The sequence below is a fragment of the Vicugna pacos genome, chromosome X (assembly GCF_048564905.1).
Source record: "Vicugna pacos chromosome X, VicPac4, whole genome shotgun sequence".
Lineage (NCBI taxonomy): Eukaryota > Metazoa > Chordata > Mammalia > Artiodactyla > Camelidae > Vicugna > Vicugna pacos.
Genome location: NC_133023.1, coordinates 37,592,740 through 37,620,290, shown reverse-complemented (window position 1 = coordinate 37,620,290; position 27,551 = coordinate 37,592,740). Strand labels below are relative to the sequence as shown.

Genomic DNA, 27,551 nt, shown 5'->3' with positions numbered 1-27,551 from the left:
TGAGGGTTCACTGCACATAAAGAGAGAAATTCTGAGATGTGACATCTTCCCTTTTTTGCAACACATACTCGTGATTTATACTAATTTTTAAGAAGCCTTGCCTTCAAATCTGAGGATGAATTGGAATTTTATCGAAGCCGTATGACACTGTAACAGACGTAGACAACAGAGGACAAAAATTGACCGAAAGTTCACCAAAATCTTGATTATATTTTGATATATTTCCTTGGAGTCCTTTTGTTCCCATGCATATGTATGTCGTCCTTTCCCACAGCTATAATCATAGTCACATTGTACTTCTTGCATTTTACATTATGTATTTTTTCCTCTCATGTGTTTTTATTATCTTTAATAGGCGTAGATTGTTTCCAATTTTTGATTAAAAGTAATACTGAGAGAACAGTTACTATCTGGGACATGCTGTTCTCTTGGCTGAGAGCAGGAACACAATCCAAACCACGCAACACAGTTAAAACCTCTGCTTGCAGGTGGTTGGTGACATATCTGCTCACATTTCAAAGTGTGATCAAAGTGTGTCCTGGGGCCAAACCCAGAGTCCGCCAGGTGGGCACACACACTTCTCCCCCATGACGGCCCACAGGTTGAGCAACCCGATTTTAGAGAGGGAGAAGTAATTGGGAGTCATGATCCCATTTACTACCAGGAAGGGAAAAGAGAGGTTTAAAACACAAAAATAGAAATAAATAAAAGTAGTAAATATAGACAGACTGGTGGGTTTTGAATCCAGATTCTGACCTCAAGCAGAGGCTCTGTCTGCAGGTGCTTCCTCTGAAGTGGAAAGATTTTAAAAAGTGATGTGTTGAAAGCATCACTTTGCCTGACATGGAATCAACTGCTAGCCAATGTTAGTTTCCTTTAAAGATGTAATTTTTAAAAAATTAAAGTATAGTCAGTTACAATGTGTCAATTTCTGGTGTATAACAAAGTTTCAGTCATACATATACATACATATATTCGTTTTCATATTCTTTTTCATTATAGATTACTACAAGATAGTGAATATAGTTCCCTGCGCTATACAGCAGGACCTTGTTGTTTATCTATTTTATGTATAGTAGTTAGTACCATGTTACTGAATGAGCCACTTCAGTGCCCCTGTTTGGATGGAACTCGACTTTCTTGAGTTTTAACTCAAATATACACAACCGTTGTGGATTTTCTAGTGTTTAAAGAAAAGATCCGCCTCATTTGTGCATTAGTCTCCTTAAATTCCTTTAAAAAGTGCATAATTACTTTTGGGGGGAGCTAATTTTAAATTCCTGGTCCCTAGGAATCCCCAAGGGGCGAATATCAACATTTCCCCGGTGATTATGTATTCTTTGTTACTTAAAGGGTGGTCCACGGGCCATCAGCCTTCCCAGCAACTGGGGGGCTTGTTAGAAATGCAGGACTTTGGGCTCCTCCCTTAGACTTATTGAATCAGAGTGTGCATTTCAGCAACATCCCCAGGGGATTCCTTTGTGTATTAGAAGCTGAATAGCACTGAGGTAGATGGTCCTTAGAAATGCTGTTTTAAAAGAAGTTTTCTTTTTGAATTATTTGCCTTTCAATTTGACCCCGATGAATACATCAATAATAATAATAATTAGGTAAAATTAAAAAAATTTAAAGTATACCTCTTTACTTAAAATAGGCATAGTTAGAACAGTAATTATTTAGAATCATTGTTTTCTTCCTTTTTAACTTCTAAGAAAAGCGATGTTATTTTATCTGGAAGTCTTGATCTTGCTTACAAGCTATTGGGCCATGATATTTTGTTTGGCTTATTTGAATCTCGGAAGTCTTAGGTTTTTATGAGATGAAACTCAAGCAGTGTTACAAGTAATCTAACATGTAACATCTTGAGTCTTTGGAACAAAGTGATGATTCTTGAACTAAAGAATCTTTTGTGCTGCTTGTTCCTGTTCTTTGATGGTCATCTTGTCCTTGAGTTTCCTTATGTGTGGATTATGTGTAGATATCAGCGGATCTAACTCACTGGAGGGAGGCGCTGAATGCAGTGGGGTTTAAAAATCCTTTACAAACTCAGATGCCCAACCTATGTGAGGTGTTTGCCTGGCTTTAGGGCAAATGTGCACCTGTGTTTGTCGATATAAATTTTATCGGAACTCAACCATGCCGTTTTAGTTGATGGTCTGTGGCTGATTTCAACAACACAATGGCAGCAGAGTGACAGAGACTACGTATGACCATTTATGGGAAAGATTTGTCAACCTCTGGTATCAGTAATGAAAGATAGCTATTTGGACGTGTGTGAAATTCTTGAGCAAAGGTGTCGGAAGAGTCTTGATTCTTTAGATAAAAAAGGAGTCAATCTAACACTGATGAGGTTTTTATTTCTCTTCTTCCGAATTATCTGTTTGTGTTAGGGCCCTGACCATAGGTTAAATTAACTGCCACTTTTTGGACTTAACGTTAAATCTTTCAACCACTCCTTTTCAGAGGACTGAAGATGCTGCTCTGTCGCTGACTTTCCTACACAGTGTAGTAGTTCATCAATGAACTGTGTATGTTTTTATATTTTTCGTGGATGTATGCTAGCTCTCTCCTGCAGCCCAGTGACTGTTTCCCTTCCAAACCTGCCAATCTCAGGCTCTTCCTTCCCTGGGGTGCCGCCTTGTGGTGGGCCGTGGGCCCTTCACTGACAAACTCCTGCACAACTTAGTCATCGAGGAAAGTGAATCAGCCACGGGGTGACTCATTGCAAACCCCGTTCTGGGGTAAGAAACCCCATCGTGTACCTAAGAGATCATGAATCATTAGACTGGGACGACCTGCTGGTGGATACAATTTGGAAAAAGTCCCCTATTATGATTCGAAACCCTTTTCCTCCTACTATAAATGGGCATAGAGTAAACATTAAAAAAATAAAAAGACATTTCTCATTAGGACTTTTGGGGATTTAATCTTAATTTACATTTTAGTTCAATTTCCTTAACGCTTTGTTCTATATGGTTGTAGGTATATTTTTAAAATACTATACATACTATATATGCATAAATACTTTTAAATAGTTAGATAATATTAAAATAATATGCATATATACATTTATGTCTCTATCCACGTATTTGTGTGTGCTTGCATGTGTATAACCAAGTCTCATTTCTGGTAAACCTTGTTCCTGAAAGAGATACAGGTTCTTTCTGTGTTGGGACCCCTGCCCAACTGTGATGAGTTTTCCTCAGGTGGGCGTTAATCCATCCCTCATTTCTTAGTCAACAAACAGGAGAAACTTCATGCAAAGAACTGCATTATCCATTATCTGACTTTCCGCTTAGTTCTAGATGAAATATGTTGACCATGCCACATCAGTCCACCAACATTCCATTGATTCAAATCACTACCCTAGTAACTGCCAAGTTCTTACGTTAAAGACTAGAATATTCTCAAAATTGGAAGAAAGATGATATCATTTATTTACAGTAATTTTTAAGTGATAAAATGCCTGTGTCTTAAAGAATCAATTGCTTAGATATGCTGGGAATTAATGTCTTTAGCTCCAAAATACAGGAATTATGAGCAAAATTATGAACCAGATTATTCTTTCGTAGCTCTCACCAATCGAGTTGGATGAAGATGAAGAGAGATATGTTACTCATAAGAATTGACAGATCTGGGATACATTCAGCACAAATAGCACTTTAGAGACGTCTGAAACTATGGCGTTCAGCTAAATGTCCCCATAGTTTAAAGATATATTTGTTCCTGAATGTTGCCAAGGACCCGAGCGCTGTGAGCAGCTTGCAGTGGAGATCTGTGTGGTTGCTATGTGCAAAAGCCCTAGAATAAGCAAGCGGGAAATGATATCAGGGTGGGTAAATATTACTATGGTAACAACTAATTTTCTAGAGGAGAAATTTGGCAAAATAAAGCAAGAATCCCTAGGACTTGGGTAGAAATATATTTTGTACAAAATGGAGACTACCTCAAAAGAAAAGTCATGCTTTTGATTCTACTTTTTCTGAAGAACACTTTTATGACATGGAATCATTTACAGTGTGACATTTTGAGTGCTAATGCCCTGTTGGATTTGGATAAAATCACAAGAGAAGGTGCAGAGCCCTGAGAGAAAGCAGCGTCATTCCATTTTTCCATTTATTTTTCTTAGCATGACAGTACCAAAATATGCTCTTCACATGAAATACGTTGTTCTAGAGGAGGTAATTTTATCTTTTCTAATTCCGTTATCTCAGCTTACTCTTTTTTTAATAATTAAAATTATTATTTTTTTTATTGAGTTATAGTCAGTTTACAGTGTTGTGTCAATTTCTGGTGCACAGCACATCAGCTGACTCTCTTGATCATGAAATTCTTTAAATACAGCCTGGATCTCTCGCTCTAATTTTTTTTTTTCAGAGGAGGCACTAGGGATTGAACCCAGGACCTCGTGCATGCTAATAAGCACGTGCTCTACCACTGAGCTATATATATATCCCCCCCCCCCAGTCTGGATCTCTTGAGTTGCTTCTCACTTGACTTTTCTTTCATATTTCAGTAGGATAGAAAAAATGCCCACATAATTATTAAAGCCATTTTTTGATTACTAAGTACTGACAGTTTCTTCATCTTTTCTTCTGTTGTGGTGGTCTCATCCCCTAGCTACACCTGGAGTCTTAAGCTTGTACAAAATATAGATGCCTGTGCTTGGTCTCAAATTTCTGATTGTGTTGATTTGAGATTGGGCATGTGCGTGTGTGTGTGTGTTAAACTACTCATGAGATTGTAATGTGCAGTCAGGCTTGAGAATTCCTATTCTAGACCCTTAACAGTTAACCACCATCATACTGATGATCTGTAAAATGCTGTAAAAGATGTTAAATTGCAGTGGATGCAGCTGGTTATAACTAGAGTGTCTGGTGGTCTCAGAGCTCTCTGCAGCTCTGAGTTTCTGGGGATCTAATCCCGTACCGTGGGAGATGTCTTGTTAATGGCTGCATTAGCCAACTCATTTGAGACACTTAGCAAGGAAACACCTTTGTGGGGAAGGAGACCTAATCTGGTGGGGTGAGAAATCAGAGTTAAGTGGTAGCTTCACTCAGCAGAATGATGGTCCCACCATTCTGCGCTGAAGACCCTCCATGAAATGATCCCATGAGATTGGTTTTATTGCATTTGGACAACTCGGGACACTGAGGCTGAAAGAGGATACCTGAATAGGAGGTGCCAGGGCCAGGATTTGCAAGCAGATCTGTTGGTCTCTTAGATAATATTCTTTTTGCATCTTATCACACTGTTTCTCACATGTTGCTTGAATCTCCCACGGCCTTAGTTGCTTGGGCTGTGAATGTGGAAATAAGGACAAGAAAGCTCACGGGCAACTCATGCTGCCACAGTGAATACCTATGTGTTTGAACACCTTTGGACCAATGTGAATGCTCATTGATGGGCGACATAGAGATCCTTAGTGTCTTCAGCCTGTGAAGGCTCTTTATTACTTTTATGGAAAGGTTATACTGTGATCATCTACTATATACACGTAAAAGGGGTTCTCACAGTTCCTTCCGGAAAAGAACTATTGGCGTAGCCTCCTAAAGTCTTATTTATTGAATGTGTTAAATGTAATTTATTGAGAGTTCTGTTAAACTTGTCATCTAATAATGATTTCAAGTGAAGTAGTTTCTGCTGGTCAATTTTTATTAGCTGAATGACTGGTAATGCCTTTGCTCAGAACTTCATATGTCAGTTTAAGACCGTAAACTTATTAATAAAAACGGGAAGGTACCCCCCTCCTTCCAGTTATAGCAAAGATAATTACAAAAGCAATTTCCATTTACTGACCTTCTATTATGTGACAAGACACTGTAGATATATTCTCTCTAATTGGGAGTTAAGTGGAATTCTTATTTTGCAGTAGAGAGGACTAGACTTAGCTAAAAAACCTTTCCCCATACTGCAGTGCTAGTGAGCGGTAGAGCGAAGATTGAAACCCAAGTTTTCTGACTCTAGAAGATCTTGCTAGGCAAACTGTTCCTCTGTTTACTCCGTTTAAAAAAAAAATAATGACATTTCACTAAATTTCTTCAGTGATTGTTCCCAATTGGATTCTGCTTCCACCCTCCCACCCCCTGTCTTGTAGCTGCTTCCATGGGGATTTTTAAAAACCTTTTCTGCATGTATGCACATGTATGAAATGCAATCTACAGACAGAAATGTGGTTTTAGGTGCGCAGCTGAAAGAAATATTGTCAGCGAGCTCCTATTTCACCACCACCAAGGCCAAGAATTGGAATGGTCCCAGGACCTCACAAGCCTTGTCTTTCCCCTTCCAGTCAGTGTCCTTTGCTCCCAGAAGTATCCTGACTCTATGCAAACCTCATTTTGCTTTTTAATTTTCTACCTAAATGTTTATCCCCAGATGATGCAGTTTTGCCGATTTTTGAGCTTTATGTAAATGGATTAATATACAACATACTCTTGCATCTGGCTTTATTTATTCAACATATTCATTGATGTCGTTTTCTGCATAATGATCTTACACGTATTTTGTTAGATTTTGTCCCATGTATTTGTTTGATATTATCAAAATGGCATATTTTAAAAAATTTTATTTATAACAATTGCTGATATATACACATAAATTCTATTTTATTTTTTTAACATAAATTTTATTTTTGAGCTTTGATGTTATAGTCATCAATCTTGCTAAAAACCCTTTATAATTGTAATAATAGTGATCCCTTTGGTTTTTCTATGAATATAATCTTCTCATCTGTAAATATTAACTCTTTCTTTTTAATCTTTCTTTTTCCTGCCTTATTGCCATGGCCAAGACCTCTAGTGCACTGCTGAGTAGAAGAGATGACAGTGGATGTCCTGTCTCATTCCCTTTTCTAAAAGGGACTGCTTTTGATGTTTCATCATTAAATATTATGTTTACTGTAGTTTTTTGGTATGTATCTTTTTTTAGAATAGGAATTTTCTGCCTGTTGCTTATGTTTTAGATCATTAATAGATGTCACTTTTTCTACATCTATTGAGATGAGAAGATTTTTCTCCTTTAATGTATTAATATGGTCAATTATATTGACTGATTTAAAAAATTATTTTAAACTGAGTGTGGATTCCAGATTTAAATTCAATTTGATCAGGATATATTATTCTTTTAAAATAATGTGGATTTTGTGTGCCAGGATTTTCTTGAAGATTTTTGCATCTGTGATCATGAGTGAGATTGGTTTCTAGTTTTCACTTCTTGTTTAGTTCTAGTTGTGTTTTTATGTTTGGCTCAATCTAGACTCCAAGCTGTGGATAATGCCTTTTGCTCTGTTCTATGACAAGGTTTGTATCGTTTATCCGTAAATCTTTGTGTTAAATGTTACTGCTTGCTTAAAGTTTTGGTAGAACTTGCTGGTACAGCCATCTGCACATGCAGTTTATTTTTTACCATGAGAAGGTTTTAAATTACAAATTCAGTTTCTTAAAGCACTGTTCAGGTTTTATATTTCTTGTGACCGCTTTGACAAGTTCTGGTTTTTGAGACTTTTTCCAATTTATCCAAAATTTTAAACTTTTTGGAATAAGGTTGATTGAAATTTACTCTTTAATTATCTTTATTGTCTGTAGTCATGTCTTTTTCTCTGTTTTATTCATCAGTCTTTATCAATGGCCTGGCGTGTTTATTAATCTTCTCAAACAGCCAACTTACGCGTTTGTGGATCATCACTATTTTATGCTTTTTTTCTACTTTATTTTTGCCCTTATTTATATTTCTTCCTTGTGCTTTCTTAGTTTATTTTGCTCTTAATGTCTTGAGATACATACTTAGCTTGGTCATTTTTAGCTGTTCTTACTTTTAACATATATATTTCTTATTCTAAGCAGCTTTGGCTCCATTCCCACAAGTTGAATGTGCAGGATATTTGTTATTCAGTTTAAAATATTTTCTGTGGGTATTTGTTTCTTTGACCCATGAGTTACTTAGATATATTATTTACTTTTTAAACACTTTGGGGTGTTAATTATGCTGGACAAACATCATTTCTATTTCATTTAGTTCTGCTAGTGATAGTTTTTTTTTTCCAGTTTTTGTTATTCTGAAAGTGTCTTTCCCACCTTCATTTTTGATAGATATGTTCACCACTTATGGGATTCTAGGTTGGAACTATTCTATTCATATTGTTTCTTTTAGCACTTTGGAGATACCACTTCACTGTCTTCTGACTTCAGTGATTTTTTTGGTGAGGGGTAGTCAGCTGTCAGTCTTAATTGTTGCTCCTTTGAATGTAATTTGCTTTTATTTCCCTCTGGCTACTTTAAAAATTTTTTTCTGCATCTTTAGTCTTCTGCATTTTTACTATGATGTGCTAAAACATAGATTTCATTTATCTTTGGGGCGTTTATTAGGATTTCTGGAATCTGAGAATGATACCCTTAGTGAATTTTGGAAAATTCTCAGCCATTGTCTTTCTACATTGTTTCTAGCCCATTTTTTTCATTCCTCCCTATCTGATGAAATACGTGTTAAATATTCTCCAAAAAAAAAAAATAGTGGCTTAAAGCAGCAACCATTCCATTCTTTCTCATGGTTCTGTGGGTAGACTAGGGCTCAGCTGGGTGATTCTTCTGTTGGTCTTGCTGAGGATCTGTCACGAGGCTGCAGTTAGAAGACAGCTGGGACAAACACTGAAGATGCCTTCACTTACATGTCTGGTGCGCTTGATGGGGACATCTGGATGTTGGTGTCAACGGGGATGACAGGACATCTTAGTCTCAGGATTCTGTCTTCCTCTGGCCTCTCATCATGGCCTCTCCACGTGGTCTCTGCAGCAGGGCAGCTGGGTTTCTTACATGGTGACTCAGGGCTCCCCAAAGAGGGCTTCTTGGAAAGTGGAAGCTGCCAGGCTCTCTTAAGACACAAACCCAGAACTGGCATAGTTATCACTTTTTTTTGTTGTTATATAGAATCTTTTTTTAAAATTTTAGTATAGTCAGTTTACAACGTTGTGTCAATTTCTGGTGTACAGCATAATGTTTCAGTCATACATATACACACATATATTCATTTTCATATTCTTTTCCATTATAGTTTACTACAAGATATTGAACAGAGTTCCCTGCGCTGTACAGTAGGACCTTGTTGTTTATCTATTTTATATATAGTAGTTAGTATCTGCAAATCGCGAACTCCCAATTTACCCCTTCTCGCCCCCTTACCCCCTGGTAACCAACCATAAGTTTGTTTTCTATGTCTGTGAGTCTGTTTCTGTTTTGTAAATAAGTTCATTTGTGTCTTTTTTTTTATTCCACATATGGATGATATCATATGGTATTTTTCTTTCTTTTTCTGGCTTACTAGTTATCACTTTCGCTCTGTTCCTTTAGTTAAAGTTAACCGAAGCTTTAGTTAGAGCTAACCTAGATTTAACGTGGGAGGGGATTATACAAGTTCATGAGTACTGGGAAGCATGGTTCATTGTATGTCCCTGTCTTTGAGACTTGCTCCCATATTGCTCATCCCTGTCTTTTTGTTCATCCTAGTGCCTCTCTGTAGTTCATTCTGAATACCTTTTTCCCCCTGACTTATCTTTCATTTCACTAATTCTTTCTTCATCCATTGAGTTTCTAATTTTGCAAAAATTGTATTTTTGGGTCTACAATGGATATTTTCTTCTTTTTTCAAATCTATATCATTAAAAAAAAAGTTTCCAGTTTCCTACTGAAAGTTTTTGAGTCTGGCTTTTCGTTCTTGAATATATGTAAGTGTAGTTTTTTATACTCCAGTTCTGACAATTCTAATATTTGGAGTCTTGGGTCCTCCCCCACCCCAGCAGTGTCTTGTTGAGCTCTGTTGAGCTTTTTCTTGCTCACGGTTTCTTTTCTTCTTGCATAAGTGATTATCTTTGGTTGTGTCCAGATATTATGGTTGAAAAGTTGGAAGTTTTATGCCTCTAGAGAATGTTTCTTCTTTTTTTTTTTTTTGTCAGATGCCTGAAGGTAGCTCTCTGGAATCGTCATAGTCTAGGTTATCTGAGCCACCCCAACGAATTGAAGCTTGGCTGTAAGTCCACATGAGGGCTGGTTACTTTCTGTTCACTTTATTTTTTCATCCCGAAATGAAGTGACTTACTCTTGGTGGGTCCCACCTTCCGTTTTTTCCTCCCCCAGAGCCATCAGAAGTAACCTTCATCCACTCTTGTTCCTAGAGTATCAGCAAACATACCCCAGGCAAAAATAGCCCTGTACATACGCTTCCATCCACTTCCAGACTTGGTATTCAGTTGTTCCTCACCATCTTGATAGCTCTTTGATACCTTTTAAGATGTTTTCTTCTCCTTTGCTCAACTTCTTTAGTTACCTTCAGTGGGAGTGTTGGCCCCAATTATTTGATCTCTCATCACTGAAAGTCAAAGTTGCTAGAGTTTTTGGGATGGATTTGCCTTTCAGTCTTTATTCCTTATGTTTTATATGCATTCTTTATACTCAGAAGTAATACATATATTAATGCTGATCTTGGAGGACCAACTTGTTATAGCCCTAGTTTAATCTCTGTTCTGGTCAGGGTTGGCTTCCTCTGTCCTGCCTCTCTTTAAGTTATTTTCCAATCGTAGCCCGTTAGAACAGCCTCGTGACTGTGTAAGCCATTGCTTTTCATTATGTGGCTCATGCGCCTCCAAATAATCTGGGACGTTATTTAAAAATGATCTGGTCTAACGACTGCATTTTTCATACAAGGAAATGTAGAACAAGGATGGTTGAATTTCAAGTTGTGACTTAATTAAATATAATTACACTGGGTATGATTAAGTGTATAAATGCCTATTTGTAAATTTGTCTAGTCTGTTGTATTACAGTATTGTAATTTGTTTGGAAATGGGGGCTCATACCTTAAAGAGAATGACCTGATTTATGTGTAATAGCACTCAAGGTGACCTTTACTTAGGCAAATTAACTGAGCTTTACTTTTTTTTCCTAGCACCTTTCAGATTCTTAATAAGTTGTCCATTTGGATTTGAAAGAGGAGGTATGTTTCTTGCCATGAAACTAACCTTGTCAGGTTGCCGGGAAATACAGATGAAACAAAAGTGAAAACACATCTCTGTAGTGAGGTGATCATTTGGCAGCCCTGCCCATGGAAGATCACTCTTAAATCCTACCAATTGGCCAGCTCCAGAGACCCAAACTCCTGTTCTGACAGCACCTCTTTGTGATGTTGGTTCAGGCTGTGGCTGGAATGTCTTGAGAACAGAATTAACAGAATTACCTAAAAGTTCCACAGACCAGTAGGGTTGTTTTGTTTTTTTTTTTAATTAGGATTTTTATCGATTGCTTCTTACTTTAGTTGTTTAGTTGTTTTCCATTTTAACTTTATTAGAAACGTACTAAATTTGTTACTGTTTTATTTTATTTAACTTTATTTTATTTTATGTTTTATTTTATATCATTGTACTTCCCAGCTCCTTATGGCTTGGTGGGGTCATGCAGTTGGTTGTGGCCCAAAGAGTTATGTTTAGTAACACATGGCATTTCTGGGCTGTAGCACTGAACTGTCAGCAGGAAAAGTTTCAAAATCATTTTCCCCTCAGCCACGGTGAATGGTAATAGTCCAGAAATTGACCACACGTCAGCCTATATCCCCGAGTACGTATAACACCAAGCAGAGCTCCTAGCTGGCCGGTGTGGACATCTAGTGTCCTTGGTGGTTTGAAGTTATTCTTGCTGTAGCATTAGCTAGCCCATCCCGAGTGATACAGGCACAAATGTAGATCAGAGGACAGATGTAATGGTGAGGGCGTGTGGAAAGTCTGTTATAATTGTGCCGGTATTTAAGTGAAATTGGAAGCTGAGCGTGAGGGTGGGTGAGGAGGCACTGGGGATTTGAAGAGAGAGCAAAGGGGATGAAATAGTCATTTGGGAGAATCTGAGAGTCATTGGACCAGCAAAATTCATCATGATTATCAGGCAGCTCTCAGGGCCCACTTGAGGTTGGTGGCCCTGAATAAGGTTTGTGCCGGAGTGGGCGTGTCTTTCCTCCAGCAGTGTAGTGGGCACAGACATGGTGTAGGCAAAAAATTGGATCTAAGGCTGTGTTAGGTCTTGCCAGGAGAGGATGACAAAGGGAGAGAGTGGAATTCCTTGAAATCATGAGCTTTGGAAAATGTGTAGTTTCCTTTGAGTGTAGCCATTTCAGAAAGGAAGGCCGGGTGAATAAAAGTTTGCCCTGCTTTTGTTGCTTCATCAGCTTGAGTTACTATTCTTAGAAATGTGTCGCCTTAAGTCACTTTTCTATTTCAGAGACATGGATGATGTAGTTAGCGTTTCGAGTAATAAGAGAGTAAAGACTGGTTTGCTAGAATGATGCAGGAACGTTGGTTCATGGAGTCACAGTTGCCTGTAATGCCTGAACACTCCGTCTATGCATGAATTATTCATTTTACTGCCTTTGTTATAATGGCCACAGTGTTCAGTCTCTAAGATGGTCTTGTGATACATCCTTCTCTTTGCTAAAAGGCTGCTTATCAGCAGTCTCATTTGATTTAGAAGCCAATTCAGCATACCACGCGTGCCATCCAAGAAGAACGTCAGGCTCCTTCCTGCTATGGAAATGTCACGCATGCTGAAAATGACAAAGTTTGTCGCAAGCAGTGCTTTGAAGTGCTTTCTAATCATTCTGCTTGCATCTTCGCAGCAATTTAATTTGAGAGTTTTCATTTTCAATCAGAAAAAAAATCACTTAAATATTTGTTCTGGTTTTTTTTTAATATCAAAATATGGAGTTGGAGATTTAGAATATATCCAAAATATAGAGTGAAGGGTGGTTAAAAAAAAAAAAAAACAACCCTGGCATAAATTTGACCACTTTAACCTTTTTTTAAACATGTTGTACTGTGGTGTTAACTATAGTCACATTGTTGTGCAACTGATCTTTAGAACTTTTTCATCTTGCAAAACTGAAAGTCTGTACCTATTAAACATCAATCATCTCCCTGCCAACCCCACCCCCCAGCCCCAGCCGCCACCATTCTACTTTCTGTTTCTAACAGTTTGACTGCATAGATGGAATCATGCAGTATTTGTCTTTTTGTGACTGGCTCACCTGGTTTATAGCATCATGTCCTCAAGGTTCATCCATGTTTGTAGCATATGACAGGATTTCCTTCTTTTGTAGGGCTGAATAATATTTCATCGCACGTAGACACCCCATCTTCTTCATCCACTTACCTGTGGAAGTCGTGTGTCTTTTTTGTAAAGTGTTCTGATGCAGGCTCTTCTTGGAAGTTAAAGCAACCTAACCACAGAGGATCTCGAGAACTCAAGTCCCAGTCACGTGTGGTAAGAATTCGAATTTTTCTTTGTGATATTTAGTGTCAGACTTGGACTTCCATACTCGCCAAACCTGGAATTGCCTCACCTCGAATTCTAGCATAAGTGGTTTGGGTTCCCAACTTCCCCCTTCCTCTTGGTTTCCCCTACTCCTGCCCAGCCCTCTTGGAATTACAGTCCCTTGGACTGTCCCTTAAGGGACAGGGTGCCTGGGAGGCAGGACACTCTGAACTACTGGAGGGCGTCATAAACCATGGCATTTTCTCCTCAAGCTGTCTGTGTTTCACGCCAGTGTCTAGAGGGAAGAGATAAGGGGACTGGGGCAGGGCAGGAAGGGGTGACCTATGAGATCATGAGGGTTAATAATGGGATTTCGCCCTGGACTCTGGGCTTTTCTCATAGATGAGCGGCTCTGTGGATTTCAGCCCCAAGCTCAGAGTCGAAGCAACTCTGGCCCAAGCCGAACCACAAAAACAATGCCCTCTGTGCTCTGGGTCAAGTCTCAGTGTTGCCGGAGGACCAGAGGACAAAAGTTTTGACTAGGAGGAACCCGTCGTTCGGGAGGCTGAATCACGCAGTGTGACTTTCACTTCTTCTTAGCTCCGGTTCTTCCTCTGAGCAAAATGATGAGGCGGATGGGGAGGCTGGGTTTGGATTGTGGCTGGGGTCCTTGTCCTCAGGGATGCTGTCGTGTCGGGAGTTTCCTGTCCTGGGCAAGCACGAGCTGTGAGAATGAGCCTTTTTTCCTCCCTCCCTGGTCCTGAGTTTTGGATAAGGGTGAGGCGCAACAGAGGATGGGAGAGTCCCTTCTTTTTCTTTGCCCTGTGAGTTGCTGGGACCTATGCGCAGAGCGTGTGGTCCTCACTGTGTATCATCGAAAAATGTCCCGGTCCTTCCTGGGCTCGGGACTGGGGTTGTGGGGGAGACTTGCCTTTTTCTCTGCTTCTTCTTGGATTTCCTCCAAGGAAAGCTAGGCAGGGTGCTTGCTGCTGGCTGGGTGAGGGGAGAAGCAAAGCTTAGGGAAGTGGCCAGCGGCTTCTAGAGAAACTTAAGGTGTCTGGGGAAACGCTTATGTGCCTGGCATGTGGCTACCTGGAGACACCAGACCCTCTGGCACTTCAGGGATGGAGCCTGAGGATGTGGGGCAGGTGGGGCGGTCCTGCAGCAGGGACAGCTGGTTCTGTCTTGCCTCCTGGGGCAGCATGCCGGGGAGGAGGGGCACACTCCAGCCCTGCCAAGTGGCAGGGCAGTCAGCTAATTCTCAGGCTTGAGTCAAGTGAGGGCCCTGACAGATCTGGCCCCTGCAGTGAGGGCTCTGCGTTAAGAGCAAGAGGGAAGCCAACGGCTTTCTGCCTTGTGGATGCCAATTGGGCGGTACAAAGAAATAGTTGAAAAGATCTTTAGCAAGTCATTTTGTGGATGTGTATGGCTTCCAAGAGATAAGTTTACATCATTGAATTTTGTCCCCTCACATTTTTAATGAAAATCTCCAAGTCTGTAGCAAAGTTGAAAGAATTTTACAGTGAACACTAGATACTTGCTTTTAAGATACTTGCTTTATCAAATATCTAACCATCTAGTTGTTCATCTAGTCATCCATTAACCCATCTTGTTTTCTGATGCATTAAAAAAAAAGGCACCCATCAGTGCTTCTGCATTCTAAGTTCAGTATTTCTTTTTCAATGTTTTTTTTTCCTTCTGAGATCAAACTGACATACAATGAAATGTACAAATCTTAAGTGTAAAGTGCTGTCTTTTTCTGTCATTTTGTCAGGTTTTCACAAAACCAAACTTTTTCTTTTGGACAGAATTGAACTGCTGGCTAGCCACAGAATTTCCATAAATGATTTAAGAAGTGAAGTTTTGCAAGTAGTTGGGAACTATAGCATATGACGAGCATATTGGAAAGATGATGCTCACTGTAACATGAATCCTGGCCCTTCTCTTGCTTCCCTCCCCCTCTCTTCCATCCCCTCCACACACAGGAGAGAGGAGAAAAGTAAAGCAATTAATTGGTGAAGATTTTTTTTTTTAGGATGCTCCGAAGTGAAGGGCAAGCGCAAAAGCAACTTCTAGCTTTTGCCATTTGCATGTTGGCAACCACTTTCTACTTTTCCGTTTCTTAAGAAATTCAATGAGAACGTCTAGTCACAATATTTCATAACAAACAAAAAAACTGTTCCTCGATTCAGTATAGCCATTTTATAAAGTCCAAATAGCTAATTCCGTGGCAGTTCATGATGGTGTGTCCACGTAGAATTAAATGTCCCTGTGAAGTGGTGGATGATTTTAATATGCGAGGGTGCATTTGTCATGCTCGTTAGGAAAATGGGCGATGCAGATGTTGATTTCTGTTTATTACTGATTCACTGGGGAATCCTTCCTTGTAACGTTTGTTTTAATTGTCCATACACCACGGCTATGCTAAGCTGCTTGAATGATGGAAAAGAAGCTACTCAGATAGGACAAGAATTTGCTGTGGGTATGTGTGATGTCCCGCCTTTAAAAGGGGAAATGGAGGAGATTTGGTTTTGCATGTAATTTAGTGTGTGTGTCCAAATGCCAGATGCTGTGGGTTAAAGAGACATCTGTAAAGACAGAATGTCTAGGAGGAGCCTCCTGTCTGCTCAGGAAGAGGGGATGTAGGTATATAATAGGTCAGGAAGGATTTAAGACAGTAAAGTGTAGCATGAATTCAAAGAGCATGCAGTGGCTGGCAGCTGCAGTGGTTAGCGGAGGGTTCTAGGGGAGCATGTACTTTGCAATGGTTGGGTGTGGATGGAGCGAGGAAGGGGCGGGGGCTTTGAAGGTCTCTGAATGGCTCACAGCAGAGATGCGTTTTTCCTCAATGCAGCATAAATTGATGGCAGATTTGGGGAAGTCCTGGCAGATAAGGTTGAAAAGATAAGTTGGGGCGATTACATCAGGCCTTAATTGACAGATAATTTTAAAAGACCAGAACCCAGTCCGAAATTTCCTGGATTATTTTCCACTCCCCTCCTGGGATTAACAGAAATCTTAGCAGACAAGGGTCTTTTTGTCAAAAGAAGGAATGGTGTCCATTTACTGCCGTGTTGTCTGAATAAAGAATTTGTGTGAACTATTTCTAAATAGGTTTATGAGAAATGATGGTCAAGCAAACATATATGCCTTGAATTTTTCATCCTAAGTTTTAAAATGTAGGTGTCACCTTTCACGAGAAGAAATGTGACCATGTACGCCTTTTATTGATGGGGATATGGTCACTGTTTAAACCACAAACGAACTCAGAATGCCCAGCAGCATTCCTTGTGTCTAGTTACTCATCTTTTAAATGTTGCAAAATACTGAAGGGATAGGAAAACCAGAAAGGGCGGGGGGAGTTGGTGGTTTAAAAAATATAGTGACTAACTGACTTGTCCTGACTAATGCCAGTGAACTCATAGTGAGTAACAATAGTGAATTTAGAAGGGCTATAAGTAGAAGGGGAGCTATTTAAAGATTGCTATAATACAGAAGGCAGCTGAATTGGTCGCAAGGAAGGATTCCCTCTGGGAAATATGGAAGTAGTTCATTTCACCCCTACAAAGTTCTGTTTCTCCAAAGGAGTCATCTTAGGGAAGTTAGACCGAGTTCTTTCAAATATGGCTCCTTTTCCACTTGCTTCCTGGGGGGGAATTCTTGGCAGATGAACTTGCTTGGGGTTTTGCATGGAAGAAATGCCATAGGTGTCCGGTGGGAAGCAAGAACAAGCAATTGATTTCAGAAAGCTTGGTTGGTGGTGCCTGTAAACTGGAAACAAAAAGGTTTGTTTGAATTTATTTTCTTAGTGTCTGTTTCTAATCATGGTCGAAAAGTATAAGAACTGACAAACCATCTTTTTTATAAACATAGAGGCTATCTTTTTTTTTTAAATGAATGATTATAGACTATAAATAGAGCAAAAATATAACTGGCCAAAATGTGCAAAGACATTTTGTGGAATTTCCAGTTATGTGAGTGTTGATCAGAAAATATTTTCCTTCTGGTTGAAAACATTTTGAAATGTTCATTTATTTTCCTTGAAACTCTTTTTTCCCAGCAGTATTTGACCCTAAGCCAGATAAGGGGATTTGCCGTCTATCACAGCATCTTTTATTTTTGTTGACATTGATTATTGAGTGGTCTCTTGTCCCCATTTGACTTAAACTCCCCAAGGACAAGGACACCACGTGGGTTATTATTGTCATACCAGCGCCCACCTAACCCAGTGTCTAGCATATAGCAGGCGCTTATTATTGGATCAAAGAAATAATTTAGAACAACATGAATCACACATTAAAGATGGATTCATCTGGCTGTGTCTTGGGGATTATGATGTCATAATTTTTTTTTTCTAGAAAAAGGTATCAAAGAGCTACACCTAGGGCACAGCTGGATATTCAGTTTTGAGCTCAAATCTTTAAATGAGCTTATTTTCCCATTTTTTTCTGCTGTTTTGTTTTTTTCTCATTTGAGATTTCCAAGGACTTGGGTCACTCTTTAATTTTATATTCTCTATATAAAATGTATATGAAATACAAGTATATTCCACATACATATGGAAGATAATCTCAAGTTCTATTCATTTGGGTAAGGCTTTGAATAAATAAGTAATGTTCCCCTTTTTGTATGATACGGAAGTAAGAAAATTAACTCGAAAGTACATGAATTTGAATGGCAGGAATAGGAAAGAGAAAGCCTCAGGTTTCCTTGGTGAGGATATTATCTAAAGTTCTTTGAACAATTAATTAAATGGAATATTTATTTAAATAAATGTGAGCCCACAGGCAAGTTGATGAACAGTCTTGCTTTTTTCCTAAAGAAATCTAATGGTTTAGAAATAGTGAATTGAAATTTTTATGAAAGCACGTATTCTGAGGTCCCCTCGGTGTAATGTCTTCAATGTGAAAAGGTATATGGTTGCATTTAAAATTGGAGCTAATTTAAGTAATTTTATCTTAAATTTAACAGACCCATTTTCCAGACTTACAGGTGGTAAGTTTAGAGCACCAGAAAAGCTATACTGTAGCGCTTTGTGTTATATTTAGGGAAAATTTCATCCACAAATTTTGCAATCACAATTGGAGCAAATTGTTTTTAAAAGGGAAGAGTTTTTAAGATGGAGTTTAGTTATTACATCCTATGCTTTATAGGTTTTGTTGGTACATGAGAATGAGAAACGCGCGCAGAGAGAGGGATTCCTGTGGACTTTTTAATTTAAGAATTGCAGCAGCATGACCCCTTAATCCAAATTGAGGGCATCTCCTTGTTTTTATGTCTTCTGCTTTTGGCTAGGGCCAGGCGTAAGTAAGTATTGTCTCGCTTATGTAGAATCACTGTTTTCAGTTTATTCCATAGTGCGATAAATGCTTATTCTAGAAAATTCAGAGATTGAATGTTTTCCAACCTTATCTAAGTTTCGAACTTTGGAAATAGGTTAGTAAACAGCATGAGTCTCTTTTCATTTTGACATATAAGTGCCTCCGAATGGTTTTTAATCCTTAAAAAAAAATTCACATGAGTGATGTTCTAAATAGCTTTCCTAAAATGAAACTTCAGAAGGGAATGGCACCGGGCGTCGTGGGTTTATTAGAGCTTCTCAGCAGAGAGCAGTGGCAGACCGAGGAGTGTGGACGGCAGGGATGTTTTACAAGGAGGATATCGAATGGACCAGGAAATGCTGCAGATAAAGAAGATTGGAGTACGGATGGCAAACCATACTGGCACCAGGTAGATTCTTAGCTATTTGGTTTTAACTTAAAAAGGAGCCTAGGTTTTAACTTTCATATAAAAAAAAAAGGAATCTAGAATAGCAATCCTTTCCTTTGAGCAGGAAAGCTCAGGGAGGTGTTGAACAGCATCAGAGTCATGGAAACAAAGCGGACTGCCGTTTGCTCCCTCTTCAAAGTTGCTTTCCAGATCTCAGGCACTTTTCAAGTGTGCAGGAGGAGGCGAAGGTTTTCCTGTCGGTCACCGGCCAAGAGAATCAGTTGCCACGGACGCTATAGATAGATGAGGTGGCACAAAGTAAGGGCTTGAGAAATGCGTTGAAAGACCAAATTCACAAACCTCTGAAAATTTCTAGAATGATAATGAAGCTTGAATCCCAAAAGAAGACATTTCCAGCAAAGAAAGCAAACCTTGTTTTATGCGGGGAATCACAGCATAGAATCTGTTATGCAAAGATATACTGGGCACCATGCCCAGTAGAGCTATAAAATGAGCTTAGGAAACATTTCTGTCAGGTGATGGGTGGTAGACAGGTGAAGAGAGGTCTCTGGTCACTGAAGAAAATAGGGTGCCATCTAGTGGAATCATTTCATTAGTGGAATCAAAGCGTATGTAATGCCTTAAACACTATTTTAGAAGCTTTAAGTTCTTAAGAAAACTTGTAACATTGTTTTCCTTTCTCACAGTTATCTTAAATTCTTTGTCTTCAAACTTCTTAAACTTTTTATTTTGAACTAATCTTACATTTGTAGAAGAGTTGCAAAAATAGTACAGAAAGGTCTCATTTACCCATCACCCAGCTCCCTCAATCTTCCATGAACAGTTAACCAAGACCAGGAAGTGAACACTGGTGCAAAACTCCTCGTTAAACTCCAGACTTTGATTCACATTTCACCAGTTTTTTCCATTTATGTCCTTCTTCTGTTCCAGGATCCCATCCCGCAGTGCTTTTAGTCATCATATCTCTTTTATAGTCTCCAATCTGAGACGGTTCCTTAGTTCAAAGAGTATTTATTAAAAACATGTCTCTAGAGATCATGGCTGTTGTAAAACACATCTGATTATACAGGAGATAGACAATTAAAAGGTAGTTATAAAATATGAATTGTCATCTACAAATATTTATCCTGCTTAGACAATTTCATCCCCCCGATCCTTTAAAATAGCTTTTTGTATTTGCAAAGTGCTTTATAAGTTCTACTTGTTCTGAAAAGTAGAGGCAGGAACTAATCTTTGACAGTTTTCTCATTTTACTTAGAAAGGAAATTAAGCCATAGGGAAGTTTTATATTTTGCCTTAATTGGAACAGCAGTCTCATATACACTGGCAGGTAGGAAAAAAAAAGAGGACAAATTACACAGCAGTTGCAAAGTAAATCTCATTTTCCCAACAATTTTATTATGACAGTAACTGAAATTTTGAAATGAAAGACAAATCTTCTGAAATTAGACTGTCTAATAAATCGGGTTTTATTCTTTAAAAGTGATATCTTAAATACTTTCAAATGCTCTCAAAATATTTGTCACATTTAAACAACATATGTATTTACCTCTCTTTTTAAAGTAATAGTTTAACCATCTATTTCATGAGCTCCAAACTAATGTTTTGCTGCTTTGCATATTGAAACAAATACTTCTATTACAAGTTATTTTGAAAAATACAAGTAATTTTTGACCCTAAAACAGCATCAGGGCTTTTTTTTTTGCCCCCAATTAGTATAATGGTTTGAAGAGTCATGATTAAATTTAGAAGACACTGTGTATAAAAATGAAGATAACACATTGAGAAGATGCAGCCTGAAGCTTATTTTATTGGTTTATGGGCTTCATTACCCAGAGTATTGCCTTTTGCACTGCGATCAGAGTGAACTCTGGTGTGGCGGAAAGTAGTGAAAAGGCCTGGAACATCCACGGAGGATATAATGTTTTCGTCTAGTGCAGTTTCATACTGGCCTTTCCCAGATCAGCTCCCACTGGGTGATGCTCTATGAAATGAAACTGCCTCCCAAAGAGGACTGATGTGGCGAGAGCCTCCTTCAGACAACAGAGTCACCTTACTCGGAAAACGCATCATCCGGTTGACGTTGCGTGAGGGAAGGATGGATGCGCTCTGGCGCCAAGATGCCAAAAGGTCTTTTGAGCTGTGGTCCGCCCATAAAGTAGCCAAACTGCAGATGCTGGTGGGGCTTTGGGAAGCCAGAATGTCTGCTTTCCCAGAACGCTTCTCTTGACTGAATGATACAGATGTGTTGCTTTTCTATGAATTGTGTAACTGGGCCTTCTACATTGTGTTTTTCTTAGTACATATTAATTTCTGTCTTTCCCTATGTGCATAGGTAAAGTTACTTGAGAGTGGAAACAAACACAACACAGAATTGCTTGCCTTTCAGGCAGCCTAGGGAAGTAGGTAAATCAATCTTTCAGGTTTCTCACCTACAATTAGGAACCCTCCTCCTTTCTCTCATTTCCTAGACCCCAGGCCACCCAGCTGGGCCACTGGGGATGGGGGAAGAGGGGGAGGAGAGACACTTTTAATTTCCTCTCACTTGGTGTCCTGTTTGCTGACAGAAATATATTAGCATGTTGTATTTATTAATTTATTGGTGACTGTCAGCCGTATTATTCTTTTCAGGTAAAATACCTGAAACTTAACCAAAGCCTCGGGGGCGTAATCACCAGAGACCAAGGACTTACCACGTTAGGCTTGGGAACATTCTCGAAAGTGAGCATCTTGCCACTGCTCAGTTGCTACCCAACACTGGGGCTCTCCCTGCCAGTATCTCAATCACACGAGAAGCATGCAAAGTAAATCTTAGAAAAACTACTAATTATATAAATATGGTCTCCTGGAACTCAGGAAGCAAGCATTCTTCTTGCCTATGAATGAAAGGAGGCTTTCCAAATGAAGCCATTTACATGGCATACTAGATCATCTTATGTCTTGTGAATGAAACTTAAGAGCTATGTGATCACATTCTGAAAAATACGAGAGAAATAAAGGATTTACCTATGTAACTATAGACTTCTGGAAAAGTTTATATGTTCATTCGAGACTGGACCCTTAAGACATGATCTTCACATTAAGAAATACTTTTTATGTTGCTGTTTTGCAAGGTTGATATTATTTTTCATGAACCTCCATATTTTATTTTGACAGCTTGAGGTTACCATCAGGCACTTTTGATAGCATTTTGGCTTCCTTTGTGTATTTCTCCTCTTAGAGAAAGTGGAAAAAAATCATATTGGTTCTTCAGTTCTCTTCTACTTAAACATTTCTTGGTGCTTTTTAGGAGAACCTTTTCAAAATGGTAGAAGTAAGACATTTTATGCGTGGTGGTAAGCTCCCCAAAAAACAAGCTGGGCTAAGAAAAGAGGGCTTCACGCTCCCCTTAGAAATATGGAGAGTTGAAGTTTCACTTTGCAGACACTGTCTTTTAATACAAAGCCACTTCTGCCTAATGGATTTTCTTTTACCGACTCTCAACGAAGGTGCTTCTTAACATTTGGCTACAGTAATAATTCTCCACTTTTAAAAAAATTGGACTTGTATGATTACAAACCGAGAACACTTCAAGTGGTTATAGAACAGGGCTGTTGTAATGAAGGAAACTGTTAAAGTCTTCCCTAACTTGGTCACTGTTAGATGCTTTTGAATCCTTATGTTCTGTCAACGAGTGATCTCTCTGCTTATGGAGTTTGTACAGTTCTTAGTCCTTAAAAAAAAGTCGAATATTCTATAGTTACATTGGGTTCTTAGAGCATGTAGTATTATCAAATTGAAGGCCTATGAAAGAGTCTATGCAGTGTTGAATGAATATTAAGGTTTTCTCTGTATTGAAATTTATGAAAAATCCATTTTTCTTCATGTACTCTAACCATCCCATGCTTTTAAAATAGTCTGGTTTTGGGCACACTGTGTTTTTATGACTTGTCCTCCATTATCAAGAATGTTACAAAATGAGGCCTTTGCTGGTAATGTTAACTTGATTCTAGTTTGTATGTATCACAAAAATATACGTGATTCTTCCATCATCAGTACTAAATGAGAGCACTCTTTGAGTCTTGGATTTTTTTGGGGGGGCAGTGTGGCATTCAGCATCCTCCCCTCCTAGCTCTGGGCTAATAAGCAAGGGTGTTCAGATTAGTGTGCAGCACTGGGTGCCCAGTAAGCTATTGACTCGATGCTGTGCTCATCTTTTGTGATTATAATAACCACAGACTTAGCAAGAGAGTCCCCAGCCTGTAAGTAGATTTATTCTATCTCAAGACAGGCCTTGGCTAATATGAGGGGTTTGTGGCATTTGGGAGATGAGGTTATGGGAATTTTTTTTAATTAAAAAAAAAATCTTGAGGGGGAGGTAGTTAGGTTTATTTATTTATTTATTTTTAGAGGAAGTACCGGGGATTGAACCTGGGACCTTATGTATGCTGAGCATGCGCTCTACCACTTGAGCTATGCCCTCCCCTTGGAAATTTGATTAAAAGAAAAAGGAGGCGTTGTGGTCTATCCTGTTTTGGGGTGAACAACGGGGGTCTAAAAAACTTCCTTTAAGCCTGCTTTTCACTCATTGTGTTATTCCCCCCCCCTTTAGAAGTCTTTATTACTTACTTATTTGTAAAATTTTATTTTTTATTGAAGTGTAGTTGACTTACAATGTTAGTTTCAGGTGTACAGCAAAGCAATTCAGTTATACCTATGCATGCATACATCTATTTTCAGATTCTTTTCCATTATAGCTTATTATAAGAAACTGGGTATAATTCCCTGTGCTATACAGTAGGTCCTTGTTGTTTATCTACTTTATATGTAGTAGTGTGTATCTGTTAATCCCAAACGCCTGATTTATCCCTCCTTTCGTTGTGTTGTTTTTTTAAACTCTGGTCCCTCCTTTTCAGGAACCACATATTAAAAGATAAGCGTATTTGGTAATAAAATTCCTGGCCTAGAGAGAAGTGACAATGAATGCTGTTTTCAGAAGAGAAACATCGTGCTTTAGAGTTAGCTAGATTCATCCGTCCTGCGTTTTTTTTTTTTAACAGGTGGAGAAACTGAGTCACAAAACGTTGCAGCATCCTTGGAGTTCTAGAAAGAACTAAAATAGCATATGGCTAATTTAGGACGGAAAGATGGGAACAACTTCTCCTTGATTGGTGCTCTCTTGAAGAGAAATCCTTTTGCTCATCTCGGTGAGTATATTGACCTTCTGATGACATCACTTGTGATTTCTTTAAAAAATGTTAAACTTCTATTGGAAAAAACACGTACGTTGCCTTTAAAAATGGAAGCTTTCGGCAGCATTTAGATCAGTCCATATGTTACGGTTTAGGCCAAATGAACCAGCCAATTTCAGATCTGTTTTTTGGAAAGCTTAGGTATATATTCCCTTGAAATTTCTGTCAAATCACAGCTTGCGGAAGTTTTTTCCAAACGTCCTTTCACTTACTGGTGAATTAAGGATGCTTCTCCGAGAAAGAGGTTGTATGCTCCTGATTTGGGCCCGCCATCCTTCCCTGGTGCTCCCTGTGCTGTGCCTGCCTGTCCCCCGCCTCTAAAGCATCGCGCTCCTCGTGTACTGACTACTTCCGTTCTGGTGCTCCTCTGTCCCCAAGTACCTGGGCTCCCTCCCTAAGGGCATGGGGCCTGGGGGTTCAGGGCCAGGTGGAGAAGCCCTCCCAGGCAGCTCTGTCCCCCCAACCCTGTCCACGACTGGAGAGTTCCAGTGAGCTGGTAACCTGACTGGAAAGCTTCCCTGAGGTTCTGATCTGCAGTCAGGGTAGAGAATTCTTGCTGTAATGACTGAAGGACTCATTTCTTTGGGCAGAAACTCAGAAAGTGACATGGATGATATGAACCTCTACTTGGAATTTGTGTTTGGGGGTCAAAGGACAATATGAGAGGTTTTCTCATAGTCTATCCTGGGTTTGTTGGACAACTGTTTTGTGTGTCAGACTCAAAAATAGTATGACTGCACTTAATTGTTACTGCGATGCCATGAGGAAGAGATTATTGGCCTCATTTTAGATATTAGGCCATAGATACTGAGGAGACATCCAAGTCATTTGCCCCAAATCACAAAATTGGTGACCAATTAAAAGGTATGCATTATCCTCACTTATCTGACTTCACCAAACCATACCAAGAAAAAAAAAAACCAAAATGAATGTTTGGTTTGCTATTTACTTCCTTACTTGATACTTCATATCAATACGAATAACAACAAAACAGTGATTTTTTTCAGGGCAGATATTTTTAGCTTGGCAGAATTTTTGTCTAATCATGTGATTGTGTAATTTACGCCCCCAAATGTCTTTGGAGGTCCCGCAGTACTCCAGACTCTGTACTAGGTGTTCTGGATACAGCAGTGAACATATATAAAAATAAGTGTTAATTCTGGCCCCGTCCTGAGATAAAACCAGGAGAGCTCTGTACATATTTCATCCTGTCCTGTCTTCACTCCCAAGGCACAGAAACATAGAGCCCAAGGTTAATGGTCGTCATTTTTCCATTGACTCACAAAATCACTGAACTTGGCCAGTTCCTGAGGGGCTGAGGAAAACGTGAACTAAACCATTCTATTGTTAGTAACTTTCAAGGAGGGAGACCCCACTCAGCCTTGGTGGTCGTTGCTGCTTTTGACGTCTGCAGCCTGTTGTAATGATGATCAGTTACTTCTACACCAGCAGAGTTGGCAGGTATCAATGGAGGTTGAAGCTGAATGCATTAAGAAATTTAAAAAAAAATCTTCAGTTCTATACCTTTTACCAAAATAAGCACCTTTAGAGGTTTTGAAATGATGAGCCAAGAGCCCAGGCAGGTGGGTGGTCAGACACCTGTTTGGTAGTGCTGTGTCCTGAATCTTACCCATTCTGGTAACAATCCCCAGCAGTTACTCCTGCTTTTCTGTCGCAAACTATGTGTGCAGTTTACCCCACTTTGCATTGTGATTTAGAAGCTTCTGGAAACAGTCTCTTTTAGGAGTTATCTCAGTCATCTCGGAGGTGACTTGACTTGGCTTTGTCTTCCAGAAGGCTCTGTGCTTCATATAGAACTGCATACTTACTTTGATCATTATCATTTTGGTTACAAGAGCCTGACCTCCTGATACAATACAATTCTCAGGTTGGGCTACAGACTTGAGTCTGTTCTGTTAAATTGTCTCATGTGGTAACTTACCAGGTGTGGAGCAGAAGTGATGGTCACTTACACCTCAAGTCTCAGATTCTATGATTGTGTTTAATCCTTTGAAAGCACAGGAGACAATCAGAGACATTTGAAATGCTTCCATCATGAGGGTGCTCCCCAAAGAGTGACTTGTCTAACTTTCATAGGAGTTTCCCGTTCAAAGTGTTCCATTGATCAGATTCCGAGCTAAAACTAGGAGCTTTATCCGTGCATATTTCATCATGGTCTTCCTTCACTGTCAAGGTGTTGAAACCTAGAATCCTACATTCATCCGTTCTCTGCTCTGTAGAACTTTGGGTTGACTCGGCAGAGGGCTCCTGCTCTCTGGGGTCTATCAGGCTGGTTGCTGGAGCCTGTTTCAGAGCCTTCGTGGCTGTGGTGCTAACTCACCTGCAGTATCTAGGTCATACTTAGCTTGAATCCCCTTATTCTTTCATCCTGGTCCAAGAAAGGATTCATGGCCAGAATCATCACCTCTTTCAGTGTCCATCATTTTGTCTAGCTCCTAGGACATGGGACCTTCTCCATGTCCCTGTCTACGATTGTGCTTCCGATGTAGGGCAAAAGCACTCACTGGCTTGCAGACTTGAACAACATGAAATTTCACTCCATCACCAAAAGATCACATAGGATAATTCCCCAGTCTTCCAAAGTGAAACTTTTCCATTGGGATCACTATGACTCTGGGGCTGGTGGGTTATATATTTTGGGAAGAAACTTTAAGGCAGTGGATTTCCACTCCTTGCATTGCTCCTTAGTAATTTAATACTCGTTTCCATTTTATTTAATTTTTTAAAAAAATTTTTAGAGGGGTGAGGTCATTAGGTTTATTTATTATTTTTTTATTTTATTGAAGTGTAGTCAGGTACAATGTGTCAATTTCTGGTGTACAGCGTAGTGTTTCAGTCATACGTGTACATACGTCTATTCATCTTCATGTTCTTTTTCATTATAGGTTACTACAAGATACTGAATATAGTTCGTTGTGCTATACAGAATATTTATTTGATTGTTTAATGGAGGTACTGGGGATTGAACCCAGGACCTCATGCATGCTAAGCATGCGTTCTAGCACTGAGCTATACCTTCCCCACCCTTATTTCCTATTTAGTTATCTGTCTGATTGTTTAACGTCCACATTCCCCACTGAAGTTCAAATTCCATGGGCCAGCTGCTTCCTGTAACAAGACCACAGTCTCCTCATCTGCGAAATAAGGGCTGAGACAGGGAGATTCATGAGGTTGCCTTCAGCTTTATGAGTCTCAGTTTGTGTGTCTGACTCAATGGAGGAAGGATTGCAGCCAGTCAGTTGGATGCCACGACCTTGTTTCCAAACCCAGGCTGACTCCATTGAGGTGC

At 39.3% G+C, this 27,551-nt stretch overlaps 1 long non-coding RNA gene across 2 annotated transcripts in view; it reads left to right on the top strand.

Annotated features, from left to right (window-relative positions):
* LOC116277747 (uncharacterized) overlaps positions 1–24,132 on the top strand; it is a 39,411-nt gene extending 15,279 nt beyond the window's left edge. Inside the window, exon 4 of one of the 2 annotated variants that reach the window (XR_012067422.1) lies at positions 24,050–24,132. This is a non-coding gene — a long non-coding RNA (uncharacterized lncRNA). Of the gene's footprint in view, positions 1–13,125; positions 13,271–24,049 lie in introns of those variants that run through there. The other variant, XR_012067423.1, reaches the window with a different exon arrangement.
* The last annotated feature ends 3,419 nt before the right edge of the window (positions 24,133–27,551 follow it).